The sequence below is a fragment of the Fringilla coelebs genome (assembly GCF_963513975.1).
Source record: "Fringilla coelebs genome assembly, chromosome: 7".
NCBI lineage: Eukaryota > Metazoa > Chordata > Aves > Passeriformes > Fringillidae > Fringilla > Fringilla coelebs.
The window spans coordinates 37,588,478-37,599,144 of NC_140035.1; positions in this window are offsets into that span (position 1 = coordinate 37,588,478).

Sequence of the window (10,667 nt, forward strand, 5' to 3'; positions counted from 1 at the left end):
CGATTTCCTCTGAGACTGTGGGCCCACCTGTCCTGATTTGGGGCAAATTTGGGAGAGAATCCCCAAAGGGGGGCCCCTCCAGAAAACAAACCCACACGGCCCCTAATCCCCCAAAGAATTCCTTGGAGAGAAGTGGAAAGAACCTGTTTATTTAACAGGCATAGGACCCTCCTGTCGCTGTAGGACACGAAAGAACACACACACACACTGCTCTCCAGGTGAGAAGAAAAAGAGGGCGTTTATTCTCTGACTCCGTCATTTATAGTTTTACAAAGGTGACAGTGGATTGGAGGGTGACAGTGCCACCTCTCCACAGACACTGGCTTAGCCAACAGTCCATCAACAGTGTCCTTTTCCACAAGAATGTAAACTATAAGTTGTTTACAGAAAAGTGTGTGGGAAAGTTCTTTACAAAGAATGTCAATATCAGAAGGCCTTCTAGAAATCTCAAAAACCCAGGGTGACATCTCACCCTTTTTTGTTTAAAAGAAAAAGGAAAAGAAAAATGAACAATGCTCAGTGTCTGCTTGCGGAGGAATCATCGGAGTGACCGCTCTCATCATCTGCATCAGAGTCATCACTCAATGATTCACCCGCTTGATGCCTTTCAGGTTGGTCACGGTTTCCATCTTGTTCGTTGGCTGGATTCTGTCTCTGCGGTCGCAGGTCAGGGCGAACACATCTTGAAGGTACCCAGCGTACCCCAGTATCTGTGGATACACAGGCATACCCGCGCCCCGAGGCGATCAGGTCATAGGGACCTTCCCACTGTTTGGTGACTAAATTCCGCACCCGAACCTTCGCCCGAGGCTGATGTGCCTCGTCCGCAGCCTGCAACGAGAGATGGTGATTCAAAATGACAGGATTACTTGAGTTCTGCGGCACTGTGAGATGATTGATTGTGCACAAAGCTTTTGCCAACCGACTGTGCGGGGTTTCACCCTGCATTCCCCGTTTTTGTTTATGTAGAACCTGCTTCAGAGTACCATGAGCGCGTTCTACAATAGCTTGACCAGTCGGAGAATGCGGGATACCAAACCTATGCGAGACCCCCCACAACTGCAGGAACTGCCGCACCTTTTGTGATGCATAAGTAGGACCATTGTCGGTTTTCACAGCAGAAGGTATGCCCAGAACAGCAAAGGCCTGCCTCCAGTGGGCAAGGACATCACGGGCCTTCTCCCCAGTGTGAGCCGAAGCCCACATCGCAGAGGAGAACGTGTCCACCGTGACATGCACATACTTGAGCCGGCCAAACTCGGCAATCTGGGTGACATCAGTCTGCCAAAGCTCCAAGGCCCTAAGGCCTCTGGGGTTTACCCCTGCTGGCAAAGGCGGAGCAAGTGCATGGCAGTCATCACATGACTCAACAATGTCACGAGCCTCAGTTGGCGTCAGGTGAAACTGCTTCTGCAGAGTATGTGCGTTTTGGTGGAAAAACCCATGCGATGCCTTGGCCTGCGCAAGTGTGTCAGGCTGAGGCTACCCATGCCGGGTTAGCCAACTTGCTAGCCCTCGCGTTACCTTCCACTATAAAGCCTGGCAAATTGGTGTGACTCCTCACATGCAGAACATAGAATGGATGAACCCGAGCCTGAATGGCACACCACAGGATCTTCAGTAAACGAAACAAGGCAGGATTACTGACCTCCTTCAAAACCGAATGACCCAGCCGTTGTGCGATATCTGCCACATAGGCGGAATCCGTGACCAAGTTGAAAGGTTCCTGGGAAAATTTCTCAAATGCCATGACAGCAGCCCTCAGTTCAACCAATTGGGCTGACCCTTCCTCATGGCCTACCAAAACCTGCCACTCATATTCGTTTCTCCAGGTAACGATGGCCTTTCCTGTCCTTCCTGAACCGTCAGTGAAGACGGTGGGTCCTTGCATGGGGTCCTGGCTATGTTTAGGCCGCAAAGAGATCTGCGTGCATTTCGCCATATGCAGTAGCCTATGGCTGGGCAGATGATAAGAAATCTGCCCTGAAAAATTTTCCAGAGCACTCTGCAGGGACACACTATTTGCAAAGCTCCAGTCAAAATCCTCCCGTGACACCGGGAGTATGATCTTTGCAGAATCCGCACCCATCAATTGCAAACACCGTTGCCGGATTTGAGTATCAAGTGAGCAATCAGCTCAAACAATGCAGTTGCCGTCTTCCGCGGCTGATGGGGCAGGAAAACCCATTCCAGAACGTGCAAGGGATCAGACCATTCGTCACTCCATTGGCCAATAATGCCTGTGGGGTACGAATCTGGAGTGGTGACAAACACAGTGATATCAACGGAGGGATCAATGCGATAGACCTGGCAAGTCGAAACAGCCTGCTGAACCACCTCCAACGCCTTATGTGCCTCAGGGGTCAATGTGCGAGGTGACTTTAGATCAGAGTGTCCCTTCAACAAATCGTACAGGGGAGACAGCTGTGCATCGGTCAGTCCCAAGTACGGACGCAGCCAAGTGATGACGCCTACTAGTTTCTGAGCATCATTCAGCGTCTTCACGGAATGCACAAATTGTACCTCCTGGTGACAATTGTTCGTTCCAGAATCTTGACCCCCAAGTACTTCCAAGGTGGTTGTTGTTGAACCTTCTCTGGAGCCACCTGCAGTCCATGAGCATGTAAGGCATCGAGCAACCGAGGCTGAATCCTCAGCAGCTCATCCTGGGTGGACGCGGCCACCAAAATGTCGTCCATATAATGATACAGACGTGCATCAGGGAACTGCTTGTGAACTCCAGACAAGGCACGAGCCACATACCACTGGCATATGGCCGGGCTGTTCCGCATGCCCTGAGGCAATGTCCTCCATTGATATCTCTGTGCGGGCTCAGCCTCATTAAATGCTGGCACTGAAAAAGCAAACTTCGGCCTGTCATCAGGATGCAAAGGAATTGAAAAAAAACAATCCTTCAGATCCACAATGAGGACCGGCCAGTCTGCGGGAAGCATGGTAGGTGACGGCATGCCTGTTTGCAACGTCCCCATGCTTTCCATCATGGCATTGACCTTTTGGAGATCTTGTAGCAACCTCCATTTACCAGATTTCTTTTTTATGCAAAAGACAGGAGTGTTCCAGGGACTGGTAGAAGGCTCCAGATGACCCTGGTCCAACTGCTCCTGCACCAGATTCCGAAGGGCATCCAGTTTATCTTGAGGAAGGGGCCACTGCTTTTCCCAGATAGGTTTGTCCACCAGCCACCGTATAGGAGGCGTAGGACACCCTGCGCCCTTCACTGCAGTGGCACCCATCAAAAATCTGTCCCGATGCGCACCCCCCAGACAGACAGAACATCCCTCCCCCAAAGGTTGGCAGGAGTAGAAGTAACATGAGGCCTAACCCAGGCCGTCTGTCCCTCCGGGTTCACGACAAGCACCAGCCGCTGGCTCACATAACATTGTGCCGTTCCTCCCAGGCCCGCGACAGACGTCCCCACTGGATCCAAAGGCCACTCCGGGGGCCATGCGGCAAGGGAGAGAACCGTGACATCAGCACCGCTGTCAAGAAGCCCGCAGAGGTGGATTTCCGACGGCGTTGCGCCAGGAACAGACAGGGTACGCAGCACCTCGGGATGGTCCTTGGTCAGAACAGCAGTCCAGTGAACTTGAGGCAGCCCAGTGGATCCAAAGCCACCAGCTCCACGTGACTGGTCAGCCGTCCTGCGAACAGAGGACTTAAAAGGTACAAGTTGAGCAATCTGTGTCCCCTTCGGGATCGTGACGGGGGGGTGGGTGTGGAAACCATGGCACAAATCTGCCCTGTAAAATCCGCATCAATGAGCCCCAGGTGAACAATGATGCCCTGAAGGGTGGCACTAGACCTCCCCATAAGGAGAGCACTCATGCCCCCACCCAAAGGACCAAAGGCATCCAGGGGAACCTTGTGTGTCTCAGAAGACTCTAAGACAACTGTTGCTGCGGTGCAGACATCCACGCCTGCTGATCCGCGGGTGCCAGCTGCAAGCCGGCAAAGGAGACCTCCATCGGCTCCAGGGTCTGGAGAGGAACTTCTGTCCCGGCGCGCCCCCCCAGCTGCGTGCTTTTCTGGAAGTTTCCCGAGCCCGGTAAAGCCTGGCCATTAACATGAACAGTCGCCTTACACACGTTGGACATGTGATTCGGCCTACCACACCGACCGCACAAGAACATGGGGAATTTGGCCTTCTGCGCTTTCTTCCCCTTCTTCTTCCCAGCCTGCGCAGTCCCCTGCTGTGGCCGCCTGCCTTGTGGCGATGCCCAAACCGGCTGCGCGGCAGCAGCCACGGCAGCCAGCTTCCGACCCGGAGGAACGATGTCCGCACAGGCCTCCGCCATCTCCCAGATGGTAGGAGCACCAGGCATGGCTGCTATGACCTTCCTACAAGCCGCATTGCAATTGCACCTGACAAGGTTTGCAATCGTAGCAGTTCTTACCACAGGATCAGGCACCTGCCTGCCTCTCTACGGATGCAGTCAGCCTTGCCGCAAATGTCATGAAAGGCTCATCGTCCCCCTGGACAATGGTCGAAAACGGCTGCTTTGGAGCAGCCATTTCCATAGTTTGAACAATTGCCGCCATGCCCAGCGTGCGGCACTGATCCAGCACAAGAGGGATCGTATCCAATCTGCCCTTGAACATTGTCATACCGTCCTGCTCCTATCAGCATGTCAGCTTCAACTCTGTGCCTGGGGTCCTGTGGGCCCAGCGTTGCATTCTGTGCCACCGCTTGAGCCTCCAACCGGCCCCACTTGGTCTCGAAAACACCAAACTGCGCAGGGTCAAAGAGAGAATGTGCCACACAACGAAGATCATGAGGTGTCAACACATCTGAAGCAATCCTGCAAAGAGCCTGCATAACTTCTGCAGATCCCAAGCCATGCTTAGCAACTGCCTCCCGGAGTTCCTTCTCCAGCTTGTATGAAATGGGCTCATAGGCGTTCTGAGCAACACCCCTGAACACAGGGAAAACCTGGGGAGCCCCTGGCAAAGCCATCGCACCGGTTGTGTCCCGGTCAGGGACAAGAGAGGACGAGCAGCCGAAAGCCAAGTCAACACCTCTCATCCACGTGCCCCCTGCAGCACCGTCAGAGCCAAAGGAGTTCACTCCATGATCCTGCCAATGCCGTGCAGAGGCAGGTTTGTTCATCTTGTCGGCTTTTGTCTTTGTATCACACCAAAAACGCTCAGGGTGCCTTGGACGAACTGTCACCTGACATTCAGGAAGGGTCCAAAGGTTCGACAAAGAGGCGCCCCGGCTCCTGGCTCCCACCGGCCTCCCATCAGCCGTGTCAGCAGTTGCACTAAAGGTAAACGCCCCAGCGCCCTGCTGCGCCGCAGCCCTGGCAGGAGCCACCACGCTGAACACGGGTGCCGGCACAGCCCGCACCTCTGGGTCTGACCAGGATGCACCCCGCGCGGGGCCCCCCTCCCCTGGCACGGGAGGGGGGCGGGGCGCCGAGAACGATGCAACCTGTGGGACATTTTCCTCAGGGGGTGGCACAAGGAAACCAGGCAGGCCGCCTATGAGCGTCCATCCCAGTCCGCCCGAGACCACAGTGGGTATCGCCCCCTACGAGCGGACCGGGATGGGCCGCCCGGTCCCCGGAGCGGGGCCGGACGGAGCCCCGATCGACGTCCCGCCCCCGGCCAGGAGAGGGGCGGACCACCCGCCCACCGGGGCCGAGCCGGGCGGAGCACCGACTGACACCCCGCCCCTGTCCGCCTCCACTGACTGCGTATGCCCAGCAGGCTGCGCAGGCTCAGAGACGAGGGAGGTCTCCCCCTGCTCCGAAGGGCTAGATCTGGGGGCGGGAGAACCCGTCCCCGTCACACTCAGGGGAAACCTCATGGACACACCACAGTTGGGGCACAGAGTCGTCACCGTTCCCGACCCAGGCGGGGGTGAGTCCTGGCCCTCGAAAGCCCGAAAGGCATCAAGAGATGGCGTCCCGCCCCCCTCCCCGCCGCCCGTGCAGGGCGGGGCGGGGCGAGGACGGACCACCGACTCCCCAGAACCCCCCAGACCCGAGGCCAGCTGGCCAGGAGCCCAGTTCACCCCGGGGGGGCAACCGCCACCCCCCAGGACACCGTCCCGGGGCGGGGAGGGGGAAGCCACCTCAGCCAGAAACTCAAACTCCTCCTCATCCACGTCCGAGACAGAAGGGGACCCCTGCAATCTGCAAGGACTACAGGAACCAGAACCGAGCCAAACGGTTTCGCATTTTTTCCACTGCATCAACAGCGGTACCACATCGGTGGTACAATCATCAAGGAGGGCCTCCATAAGGCGATCCCCCCGGGAAAGACCACTCCTGCCTGGAAAATGCCTTCGTAGGGACCGAAAAGAACCCTTGCCCCCGGGCCCATAAAAACAACCTCTCAAGATCATCCCAGGAAACAGAAATCTGTTTCCACTCCAGGAGAGACTTCCATAGGTCTAAAACGAGGAAGTCGTCCTCAGAAGGCAAAGAGGTCGCCATCACCCCAAGAACAGTAAGCTAAACACCGAAGGGAAAAACACGACCTCACCAAACTCCACGGTCTGTATCTTTGCCCAGGCTGCAATACACTCGGTGGTCACCAGATGTCGCTGTAGGACACGAAAGAACACACGCACACACTGCTCTCCAGGTGAGAAGAAAAAGAGGGCGTTTATTCTCTGACTCCATCATTTATAGTTTTACAAAGGTGACAGTGGATTGGAGGGTGACAGTGCCACCTCTCCACAGACACTGGCTTAGCCAACAGTCCATCAACAGTGTCCTTTTCCACAAGAATGTAAACTATAAGTTGTTTACAGAAAAGTGTGTGGGAAAGTTCTTAACAAAGAATTGTCAGTATCAGAAGGCCTTCTAGAAATCTCAAAAACCCAGGGTGACACCCCCCAGCACACAAAATGAACAACACCAGATGACATCACTGTTTCACCGCTCTGAAAAAGATGACAAATTCAGAAAGTCTCTCTGGGGTGGTCGCTCTGGTATCAGTCCCTCGGGCGCTGGGGCAGCTGCTGCAGCGACAAGGTGCAAACTCTCGGTGTTCCCAGGTCCCAGTCCGGAGCAGGCTCGAGTAGCTCCAAAACAGGAAAGGAGAAACAGTCCAGGAAGAAATCTGGACTCTTCAGCTGAACTAACTAATGAGAAGAAGCAAGAAGCAAGAGCAAGCAGAAGCGAAGCAGAAGCAAGAAGCAAAGCGAAAAGCCGAGCAAAAAGTAGAAGCAGCACTATGTACTGCCCTGTCTGTATGTCCTACCAGCCGTGGGGGACCGGCTGATAAGAAACCAAAACAAAACATTCACTCTTCAGAGCCAGTCTTGAAGGCACAGAACATAATATCCAGCATAAACAGCACAGACGCATGGAAGTACAAGCATCATAATGTCACCCTAGGACATTCCACCCTTTATCCCCACATCGTTAACATACTACCACCCATCATGCATTTTAGTCACATAAAACTTCCATCTGTTCCCCCAAAAATTACAAGCAATACCCATCATGCCCTCATCACATTCCCACACCGGACCACTGAATCCAGGCCCCATACTACAGAGCTGCAGGATTCCCCACTTTCACTTTACTTACTCAAAACTCCATCTTTCACTTGCTCAGACCTTCAACACTTAACGCATTTCCTTCTATCTCATGTCTGTGTGGTTTAAAGTACAGGCAATGGCAGTAACATCCAACAGTGATATTTGCATATCATTCTCAGCCCACAATCAGATCTCCCTGAGGTACACATCGTGTTGTTCCATCTCTCTGCGTTATCCACCATGTGCAACCTGGTCTCTGAGCAAAGACAACCCCGCAAATGGGTTTGTCTGTACTCGAGGCAGAATTGATCCACACGGTGCTCCCTAACAAACCTCTGACATGCACCACTGGGACTTTATCTCCTTCTGTTATATTCAGGGACTCAGACTGGGCAGAACCTGCTCGGTTGGTGGAACCTCAGGTGTTAACTAACCAGGTGGCCTTTGCTAAATGCTGCTCCCAATTTTTGAAAGATCCCCCACCCAAGGCTTTCAACTGGGTTTTTAGTAGTCCATTGTACCTTTCTATTTTTCCTGCAGCTGGTGCATGGGAGGGGATATGTTACACCCACTCAATGCCATGTTCCCTGGCCCAGGTGTTGATAAGGCTGTCCTTGAAATGAGTCCCATTGTCTGACTCAATCCTCTCAGGGGTACCATGCCTCCAAAGGACCTGCTTTTCCAGGCCCAGGATGGTGTTACGGCAGTAGCATGAGACACAGGGGAGGTTTCCAGCCATCCCGTGGTGGCTTCTACCATGGTCAGCACGTAGCGCTTGCCTTGGCGTGTCTGGGGCAGTGGGATGGAGTCAATCTGCCAGGCCTCCCCATACCTGTACTTGGACCACCGCCCACCGTACCACAGGGGCTTCACTCGCTGGGCCTGCTTGATGGCAGCACACGTCTCACAGTCATGGATAACCTGCAAACCCTGTCCATGGTGAAATCCACCCCCGGTCTCGTGCCCACTTACAGGTGGCATCTCTGCCCTGATGACCTGAGGCATTGTCATGGGTTGATCCTGGCACAGTGCCAGTGCCCCCATGAAAGGTGTATTTCCAAAATGGTTACTGTGAGATGTGACCCAGGAACAGAACAAAACAGGCTCCAACTTGGGAATGGAGGGAAAAAAAAGACAACATTTTATTAATCTACATAGACACAAAAAGGGAAAAGGAAAACAACTACACACAACAATCCACAATGGAACATCTTCAAAAACACTTCTCCTCCCCCCACCTCTCCAACAAAAAAATCCCCTCTAACACATCAATTCTCAGTCCAATACCCTCCTTCACACACGCTCTCCCAGTTCATCAGGAGAGAGAAGTCTTCCTCTCACACCATGGGCCTCCCCAGGAAAACACTGTAAAGTCTCCAGTGCTTCCATATCACACACTGCAGCCGCCCGAAGAAAATCTGCAGTGGTGACCATCTTCCTTCCATGTCCAGTGCTCTCACCACTGTCCATGGGTCCAAACTGCTCCTTAGGTCTTTTTAAGAATGCTTTGCCCAGTTCCAAGAAGTGGCCGCCTCTCACCATTTGGGATACCTGTCCCCCCCCATATTCTCTCCCCTGGGGCCTGGGGCTCTCAGGAACAGAGATCCTTTGCTGAAGGCAGAGGGCTCCACCACACCCTCCCCCTCAGTCTCTGTTCTCTCTGCTTCTCCCCGCGGCCTTGTCACTCCTGGCTTCTAGCCAACCGCCTCCCCCAACGACCAGTCTCTGTATTATCAGAAGAACTTGGTTTCGCCCGTGGCTGTGTAAGAGAAAAGTCCAGCCAAAGCCACTCCAATCATCTCCTCCACCTAGGGCACTCTCATCTGCTGGCATTTCTTCACCTAGTCAAACTTCTTCTTCTTTCCCATCCTCCGTCCCCTCTCACTCCTCAGCTGGGGAGGATCAGTGTTTTTACAGCTTCCAAAGGTTCAAAAAGGTTAAAAGCTTGGCCCAGTCTGCTGGCGGCTGGGCACCTTGCCCCCCCCCACTTTCTCCTCCTGGCTGTGCTCCCAGCACAAGATAACAAATTTCCAGCCTGCACAGTCTCTATCATTCTCTCTCCCAGGGGGGCTGCCCAAACCATCCCAGGACTCCTCCACCCCTGCACCTTGCCGGGGCTCCGGCCTTCCTTCTCAGGCCGCATGGCCTCCCCTCCCCCACCCAGACGCAGCTGGGCAGGGGAGAGGTCAGAGCAACTCACCGGCCGGACTCCAAAGAGAGAGTCCTTCTCTGAATCCTCTGCTTTTAACCCCTGTGTGTGTTCTCGGAGGCCTACCCAAGTCCTCAGTGGCCACACCAAGTGCCAATTTCACATCTGGCCACTGATTGGTTTGACCATAACTTTCCAAAAAAAAACCTCACTTCCGGGTCAAACCATGACAGGCATCATGGGCCCATCAAGCTCAGAACAACTCTCCCTTGTGTTCCCAGTCTAGTTCTATCTTGGACACCCCTATCTTTGCTGCCTGATCTACCTGATCATTGTTTTGGTGCTCCTCATTAGCCCAACGCTCGGGGACATGGGCATCTACATGACAGACCTTCTCAGGAAGCCTCCCTACCCTGGTAGCGATGTCTTTCCTCTCATCAGCAGCCCAAATTGGTTTTCTCTACGCTGCCAATTGGCCTCTTTCCACCTCTCCAGCCATGCTGACAGAGCATTCGCTACCATCCACAAATCAGTATAAAGGTAGAGCTATGGCCACTTCTCTCAGCAATGTCCAAGGCCAGCTGAACAGCTTTGAGTTCAGCAAGTTGACTTGATCCACCTTCTCCTTTGGTAGCTTGAGCAACCTGTCGTGTGGGGCTCCATACGGCTGCTTTCCACTTCCAGTTCATCCCTACGATGCGACAGGAACCGTCAGTGAAAAGAGCATAGCATGTTTCCTCTGGGGGCAGTTGGTTTTATGGTGGAGCTTCTTCAGTCCGTGTCACTGGTTCTTGTTCTTCACCTGTGACACTAAAATTCTCATCTTCGGGCCAATTTGTAATTACCTCCAAAATCCCAGGGTGATTCAGTTTACCTATACGGGCGCGCTGAGTGATAGGAGCAATCCACTGGCTCCGTGTAGCACTGGTGGTGGGGTGCGTGGAAGGAACCTTGCCTTTGAACATCCACCTCAGCACCAGTAGTCGGGGTGCCAGGAGGAGT